The sequence below is a fragment of the Triticum aestivum genome, chromosome 3D, assembly GCF_018294505.1.
Source record: "Triticum aestivum cultivar Chinese Spring chromosome 3D, IWGSC CS RefSeq v2.1, whole genome shotgun sequence".
In the NCBI taxonomy this organism is placed as follows: Eukaryota; Viridiplantae; Streptophyta; class Magnoliopsida; order Poales; family Poaceae; genus Triticum; species Triticum aestivum.
The window spans coordinates 166,895,154-166,903,245 of NC_057802.1; positions in this window are offsets into that span (position 1 = coordinate 166,895,154).

Below are 8,092 nucleotides of genomic sequence, written 5' to 3' on the forward strand. Positions count from 1 at the left end.
GGTGGGTCCCAGCAGTAAGGGGGGCGAATAGTTTTTTTTTTGCCCGGACGCACTTCCTTGTGTGCGAAGGTGTAGCTGGTGGGTCCCAGCAGTCAGGGGGGCAAATCGTTTTTTTTTGCCCGGACGCACTTCCTTGCGTGCGAAGATGAAGCTAGTGGGTCCCAGCAGTCAGGGGGAAATGTTTTTTCCACGAAATACAGTGGCCCGTCCGGTGGGTCCCAGCTGTCGGGTGGAGGAATCATTATTTTCCGCGTAATAAGGAGGCACTTCCTTGCTGCGGCCGTGGACCCAGCTGTCAGCCTCTCCACGTACAGTCCACGTCCGATGGAAGTCGTTCCTTGACCACGTTGACCAGGCCATGCCGAGAGCACCACGGCGGTGGACGACGGCGAGGCCTAGGAAGGGGACGACGCGGAGCCGGGGAAGACGCGGTAGTGGAAGCCCGCGCGGAGAGGAGTACGAGGGTTCACTGGTTCGGCTGCGGTGTGAGGCTGCCCTCGCCGCAGGGCCCGGCCAGCGGTGGGAATAGTACGGGGCGGCGAGGCCTCCGCGACAACACAGCCAGCCACGGGAGGCAGGAGCATGCGGCACGACCGGCGCTGCTTTGGGCGGCTAGAGCAAGAAGACCAGAGGTTGAAGAAGCACTACGGCCGTTGGATGGACATCGTACGGTCACTGGAGCTAGAATCGTTCATATTGACTAAGTTGACAAAGCCCTCCGTCCCCGTCAACTTAGTTGGCCCACAAGTCATCCTCCCACTATGGTGGGTCCCAGCTAGCAGGGGGTATTCATTTTTTTGTGCGTAATAAGGAGGCACTTCCTTGCGTGTGAAGATATAGCTGGTGGGTCCGACATGTCAGTGGGGGGAACGTTTTTTCACGAAATACAGAGGCCCTTCCGGTGGGTCCCAGCTTTTAGGTGGAGGAATCATTATTTTGCGCGTATAGTCCACGGCCGATGGATGTCGTTCGTTGACCACGTTGACCAGGCCGCGCCGAGAGCACCATGGCGGTGGACGACGGCGAGGCCTAGGAAGGGAACGACACGGAGCCGGGGAAGACTCGTCAATGGTTGCCCACGCGATGGGGAGTACAATGGTTTACTGGTCCGGCTGCCATCGCCGGAAAATAACAGGAGGTGTGGGTGAGTAGAGGAATGGCCTTGCCAGCAATGAAGTAGGGTGGGGCGGTCCGGCTTGTGCTGCAGCACAGCCGGCCACGGGAGGCGGGAGCAGGCAGTCCCACCGGAGCTGGTTTGGGCGGCTGGAGCAAGAAGATCAGATATTGAAGAAGCAGCACGGCCGTTGGATTAACATCCAACGGTCACTGCTGCTAGAATCGTTTGTGGACTAAGTTGACAAAGCCAAAGTACACGTCAACCTAGTAGACCCACAAGTCAGCCTCCAAATCTGTCCCAAACAGCATACAGCCCAAAATTTCTAGCCAGATTCAAATTAATTTTAAATCTAAATATACCTTAATTTAAATTCAATGAAATTTTACCCGCACAAAAACAATGAAATTTAAAATATCAAAATCCAAAAGAAAACAGTATTTTGGAACTAATTGCCTGTTTGCTGTATTTTTTCATTTTACAGCCCATTTATTATTACTTATAGCCCATTTCTTATTACTTATAGCCCATTTTCTGGGCAAAATGCATCCCTCCTCGTCTTGAAAGATTTCCGGCCCAGCAGGGCGTAGAAAAGCAAGTAGGCCTACGTTGGTTATTCTGCAAAAAAACAAAATAGCTGGCTAGCCATTTTCAGAAAGGAAAAAAACAAACTGGGTTGGTCATGTGCTAAACATATGAAATAAAAGCTTGGGCTAGACGGGCCACGGGTCCCGCACAACCCATTTGATACCCTTCTCCGTCCCGAAAAAACAAAATTACTGCGCGCGCTGCTGGGTCCCTACTGTCATCCTCACCATGTACAGTCATCTCCTTATTCCTCTTGGTTGTTGACCATGTTGACAACACCGGAGGGCGGCGCCGCGGCGAGCGAACCAAAGCGGAGGACGATGGTGAGGCCTCGGACGGGAACGAACAGGAGCCGGGGAAGATCACAGCCAGCCGTGGGAGGCGGGAGCAGGCGGTCCCGCCGGCGCTGGTTTGGCTTTGGCGGCTCGAGGAAGAAGAGACTGAAGAAACGCGACAGACGTTGAATGTCAATCCAACGGTCAAGGTTGGCACAATCGTTTGTTGACTAAGCGGACACCAAGTAGCATACTTTTTTATATATAGGAAGAAAACTGCGAGGAAAATGCGTTCGTCTACCGTCCTCCTCACAGGGAACGTTCGCCACATAAGTGACTAGCACCCTTCGTTTTCAACCGAGAGGTCTTGGGTTCGAGTCCCAGGAACTCTCAATTTTGTCCTCCTTCCTTCCTCGCAAAAAAGGGAAAGAAAATCAAAGACTTGGGAAGGCGTACACAACAAGCTAGTGTACCAGTAAAGAGAAGTTGCCGAGTTTTAGAAAAAAGAAAGACGTGCTCCTGTAGCTGGTTCGAATCCAAACCTAGACTATGACTATATATGGTGCTATGCTACTCTGCAAGTAATGAAACTGACATATCCAACGTTCGCTTCTCCTCTTCTCTACTTACTCTGCCTAGCATCAGAAGCTCTGGCCGCAGCAACCATGTCCGCTGGCTGCTCGTCCACCTGCTCTTCAGCAGGCAACAACCAGATATGCGCCAAGTCGCCACCCGTACCATTGCCTGTGGGTCTCATCACACCCCCGCCGGCACGCGCACCGCAGCCGATTGCTCATCGCAACCCGCTGCCATTGGTGTGGTGCCACTGCTGCAAATCACGCAGAGTCATCCGTCGCGTCTCAACCACAATCCGCAACCCTGGCCGAGTCTTCTACAAATGCCCGAATCATGGGGTAATAATATGTTTAAGTGTTGTTCTGCTGCTTTCAGTTGCTGATTTTTTTAATTGTTTGGTTGATGATCTTCCAATTTGATTCGTGCAGAAAAGGGAAGATTCGTGTGATTTGTATTTCTGGGAAGTTGCTGATGCGGGGGAATGCAACTACGCTGATTATTTGGTTAGCCGAGGAATCCCAATACCAGCAGGTTGGGGTGTTGGACAAGTAATTGAAGGAACGGCAGAAGAGGAAGATGCAGAGCAGAAGGTTAAAGATGCAGTTCCTCTGATCATGGCCAAGCAACAACTGCTGAACGGCCTTGACAGCAATGAGGAGATGAAAGAGCTTGTGAAGATAATGGGCAAAATCAATGTGCTCTGTAGGATGATTGTCTCTTTATTTGCAGTGTATGTAGCACTCGTGATGTATTCAGTGGCTACGACATGAGCACTTTGCTGAAACTAGTAATGAATGAAACCTGTGTAGCAGGCTGGGCGTAGTGTTGTGAACATCTAATGATTTCTATTAACGGAAATCAGGGGGTATCCCCTTTTGCTCATATAAATAAATAAATAGCAGAGGCCCTGTCGGGTCAGCTTTGTTCTCATTCGAAGACGTCGAGCAAATTGCAGTCCAACAGCAAACTTTGTCATCAAATTCAAGTTTCACAGCCAAATATGAGTACAACTAAACAACAATGTCATCATGTTTTAGTTGTCATACAATCACCAAACACAAATCAGCATACATAACAAGTGATGTTCTCACAGCAAAATACTAAACAACATGTTCATCACGATTCAGTTGTCATAGCAAACACAATTTCACATAGTAGATAAAAAAACATCTTCTGACAGGCAAATACGACAAAAGTAATGTAATCATCATCCGCAGCAGCAGCGTCAACATCTTCGCCATGTGTATCAGTCTGAATCGTAATTCCCCATGGTGTCATCTTCTTCTTCGTCCTCAACGTCCTCGAACGTTGGCTTCTTCTTGATCAACTCTTGTATGTCCACAGCACGACAGGCAATCTTTTCGCCGGTGTCATTGACGTGATGGTTCTCAAAGATATTAGGAACATCTGTGTTATCTTGTACATCAGGAGTAGTGTAAGCATCATCTTGTTGTGCAACTTCATTAAACGAATTCCTCTGCTCAAACCTTTGCAATACTCTCCAGTCATCGCTACGTGCAAATGTGTCTTCCAAGAAAAATATATGTGTTGCTTGATTTGCCAAAATAAAAGGCTCGTTGGTCTGGTACGCCGCCTTGACATTGATGGATTTGAAATAATCATCAGCTCTGGGTTTTGCGATCCTGGAAAACAGGTTATACCAACGACAACACAACAGAACCACACACCGATGATCCTCGAAACTGGAGATATACTGCAACTGAACAATGTCTGTTATGTTAGCATACATTTCAGTTGTCTCTTTGTCATACGTATCCGTGCTCATGATGGCACTGTTTTGTGTCTTCCTGCCTTCGTCTCGTGCAAGGGTGTTGTAGCGCACATCTCCAACAACGCAAGATTCGTAATGTCTTACCCGAGTATCAGGACCCATTGCTAGTGAGTAAAGGGCATCATCAACTGCCTGCCGATCCTCCCGCATCTTCTTAACCTATGGTTAGAAAATAGACAAGCTGATCATCTTATGTACTCAATATATTAAAAAAACTGACAGTGCACTTCAAAAGCTTACATGGTTCTTGAACCATTTCGCAAATCCTGCCATAACCAGTTTGTCAGTGTTTCTTGGATTTTGCGGCAGTAACTCCTCTTTGTAGATGCTGCACAACATAGTGATCGCATCAAACATCTAAATATATAAGAATGTGCTGCAAGTTTAGTAGATTACGATGTATAAGCTGCAGTACTGCACTTACTTGATATAAGGTAGTATCTCAGGACAGTTATTCAACACATACCAAACCATTTTGTCCAAATCTTTAGGTTTGTCCTCTTGTCGACTCTTCCCTGTAACTCGAACAGAATAATCGAAAACATTGAGCCCGGGATTGTCTTCACCCACCTCTTTGCTAAGCTGATCAGCTGTTTCAATGTATTTTGAGCAGAATGTCAACGCTTCTGTAGCAATGTAGGCCTCTGCAATGGAACCCTCGGGTCTAGCTCTATTCCTAACATAGCCCTTGAAAGTGCCTAGTCGCCTTTCAATAGGGTACATCCAGCCATACTGTACTAGACCTCTAAGTAGCGCCTCATCAGGTAGATGAACAGCCAAATGCACCATCACATCAAAGAAGGCTTGAGGATATATCTTCTCAAGGTCACATAGGATAGTTGGTATCTTGTCTCTAAGACGCTCCAAAGCATCTATCCTGATATTCCTACTGCAGAGTTCCCTGAAGAATTGTCCCAACTCTGCAACTGCTCTGTATAAGTCAGGGCGGCCCAATCCTCTAAGGATAACAAGTAAAACCCTTTGAAGTAGGACATGGCAGTCATGAGTTTTCAACCCTTGTACCTTGTTTCCATCTGCACTGACTCTCCTTTCAGGGTTGGAAGCAAATCCATGTGGGAATCTCACACGTGACAGGACCTCGCAGAATTCTTTTCTTTTTACCTTGTCCAAGACGTACACAGCTGGTACCATATCCCGGGGTTTACCTTCATCTTGCACCTGCAAATCCTTTCTGATACCCAGGTGTGTCAAATCAATCCTAGATTTTAAGGTATCTTTCGTCTTGCCTTCAATATTAAGAAGTGTGCCGATAATGCTGTCACATATATTTTTCTCGATGTGCATCACATCAAGATTATGCCGCAGATCCAAATCTTTCCAATACTCCAAGTCCCACAAAGTGTACCTGCGGGTAAACAATAATCTCTCTTCTACCCTGCCACGCTTCCTTTTCCCGCTACCATTACCAGGATGGTTTCCTGGTGTAATATGCCTGACCTTCTCTAATTCCACTTGCAACTCATCGGCGGTGAGCCTCTTTGGCGCATCACGGTTTTCATGCTTTGCATTGAACACATGTCTTGGTATTTTCTAGGATGCGGCTTGTCCTTGGCAAGGAAACAGCGGTGTCCAATGTAACAGATCTTGCTAAGTATTGCGTATGACAGCGGATTCCTGTCGCAGCGAACACATGCATTGTAACCATGTGTCGTTCGCCCTGACATAGTTCCCAAAGCCGGATAATCATGGATGCACCAAATTATAACAGCACGCGGAAAGAAATCAGCTGGTGGGCTGCTATATAGGTCTCGAGTGAGAACACCCTTCCATAGCTGTTGAAGTTCCTCCACAAGAGGCTCCATGAACAAATCAAAATCCTTTCCAGGACTTTTTGGACCTGGGATGAGCAAGGCCATCATGTAGTTTGATTCTTTGGTGCAGACATTTGGAGGCATGTTGTAAGGGATAACAAGCACTGGCCACATGCTATATGTGGCGATCTGGTGGCCAAATGGGTTAAATCCATCTAAAGCTAAGCCAAGTCTAATGTTTCTTGGGTCAACAGCAAACTCTTTGTGTTTATCATTGAAGCTTTTCCACTCACTACCATGAGATGGATGGCTCATTACATTCTGATCTCTGTACTCCTGGTTCCTAGAATGTCACAGTACATCCTCTCTTGTTTCAGCATCATGAAACAACCTCTGCAATCTTGGTGTAATTGGAAAATGTCTCAGAACATTATGAGGAATCCTCTTCACAACATCGCCATCTTTCCATCTTGATGATTTGCATTTCGGGCATTCACTTAAGTTGGCATAATCCTTCCGGAATAGAACACAATTATTCTTACAAACATGGATCATATCATATCCAATTCCAACAGACCGAAGGAAATTCTTCATTTTACTGTAGGTGTGTGGCAGCTCGGACGCATCTGGGAAAGATTTGCGGAAAGCAGCCAACATCACATCGAATGATTTGTTGGTCATCTGCTCAGATGTCTTCACCTAAAGAAAGGTGACCATAGCTGAGAATACTGACAGCTTATTTCCTGGGGTGACAACAACGTTGCATTGTTCCAACATGCGGGCCCACCGTTTTTCTTCTGCAGGTGAAAGTTCACGGAATGCATGAGCATTTCGTAGCATTGTTCCAATGTTGGTCAAACTCACTGGCTCCGCCACCACCACCACCTCCTCCTCTTCCACCTGAGCATCAGGCAGATCAAGATGGTGATCTGCTGCTTCTACGTAGTCAATAACATTGACGTTCACAGCTTCACCATGATGAACCCACCTAGTATATGTGACCGACATCCCATACAAGTGTAGATGATTTTGCACAGTTGACTGGGGTCTTGTAACTGAATTCATACAACTGCTACACGGGCAGAGCACATCTGATTTCGGACCGCCGTACTCAGCTCTGATAAAGTTCATGAAGTTTTCAAACCCCTCGACATATGCAGTGGAGAATCTTCGAGCAGAAGTTATCCAAGTCCTGTCCATCTGTTAGACATACAAATTAGTTCTTCTACTAGATATTACAGGAAAAACATATATGCTTTTTTATGAACTCTAGAAAAAAAATACCTAGGTCGATGTCTAAAGCTATGGCAAGATATTTGGACGAGCAGATCTAAGTAACGAAATATATGTAAAGCTAATTCAGCAAACAGATTTGAGTGCCAAATTATGGCAGGCTGTTTCAGCAGTCAATGAGGCCAAGCACACAGCCATCGAACTATCGAAGGCCATCGCAGCAACAAAGATCGAGTATAAAACGGTGTAGAGCTATTTCACCTAACAGATTGGCTACTAGACCAAGGCAATCTACGTCACAATAAATATATGGCAGGATATTTTAGCAACTAATCGGCCTTGATATGCCATCTCAGCTAAGCAGATTGAGTGCAGAACAGGGCAAGGAAGCTTCTTAAGCAGAGCATATTGACAGTAAACTACTTCGGCAAACAGTGAGATTAACAGCATCTATCAGCTAACATTCAGCACTACACCGACATGAACGGGGCCTCAGTCTAGAATGCGCGTACCGTGGGAGAAGCTGACCGCCGTGCGTCTCCACACGGACGTCGCCAGCGGTGGCGGCGCTGACCGCCGTGCGCCTCCACAAGAACGTAGCCAGAGGTGGCGGCGCGGCTAGAGGACGGCAGTCTACGAGAGCATACTGTGGGAGCGAGAGGATCGCCGAACCGTGGCGCCGACGTATCGGTGTGGCGGGGAGGGCGGCTTTGGCGGAGCGAATGGAGTGGAGGGGGACAGA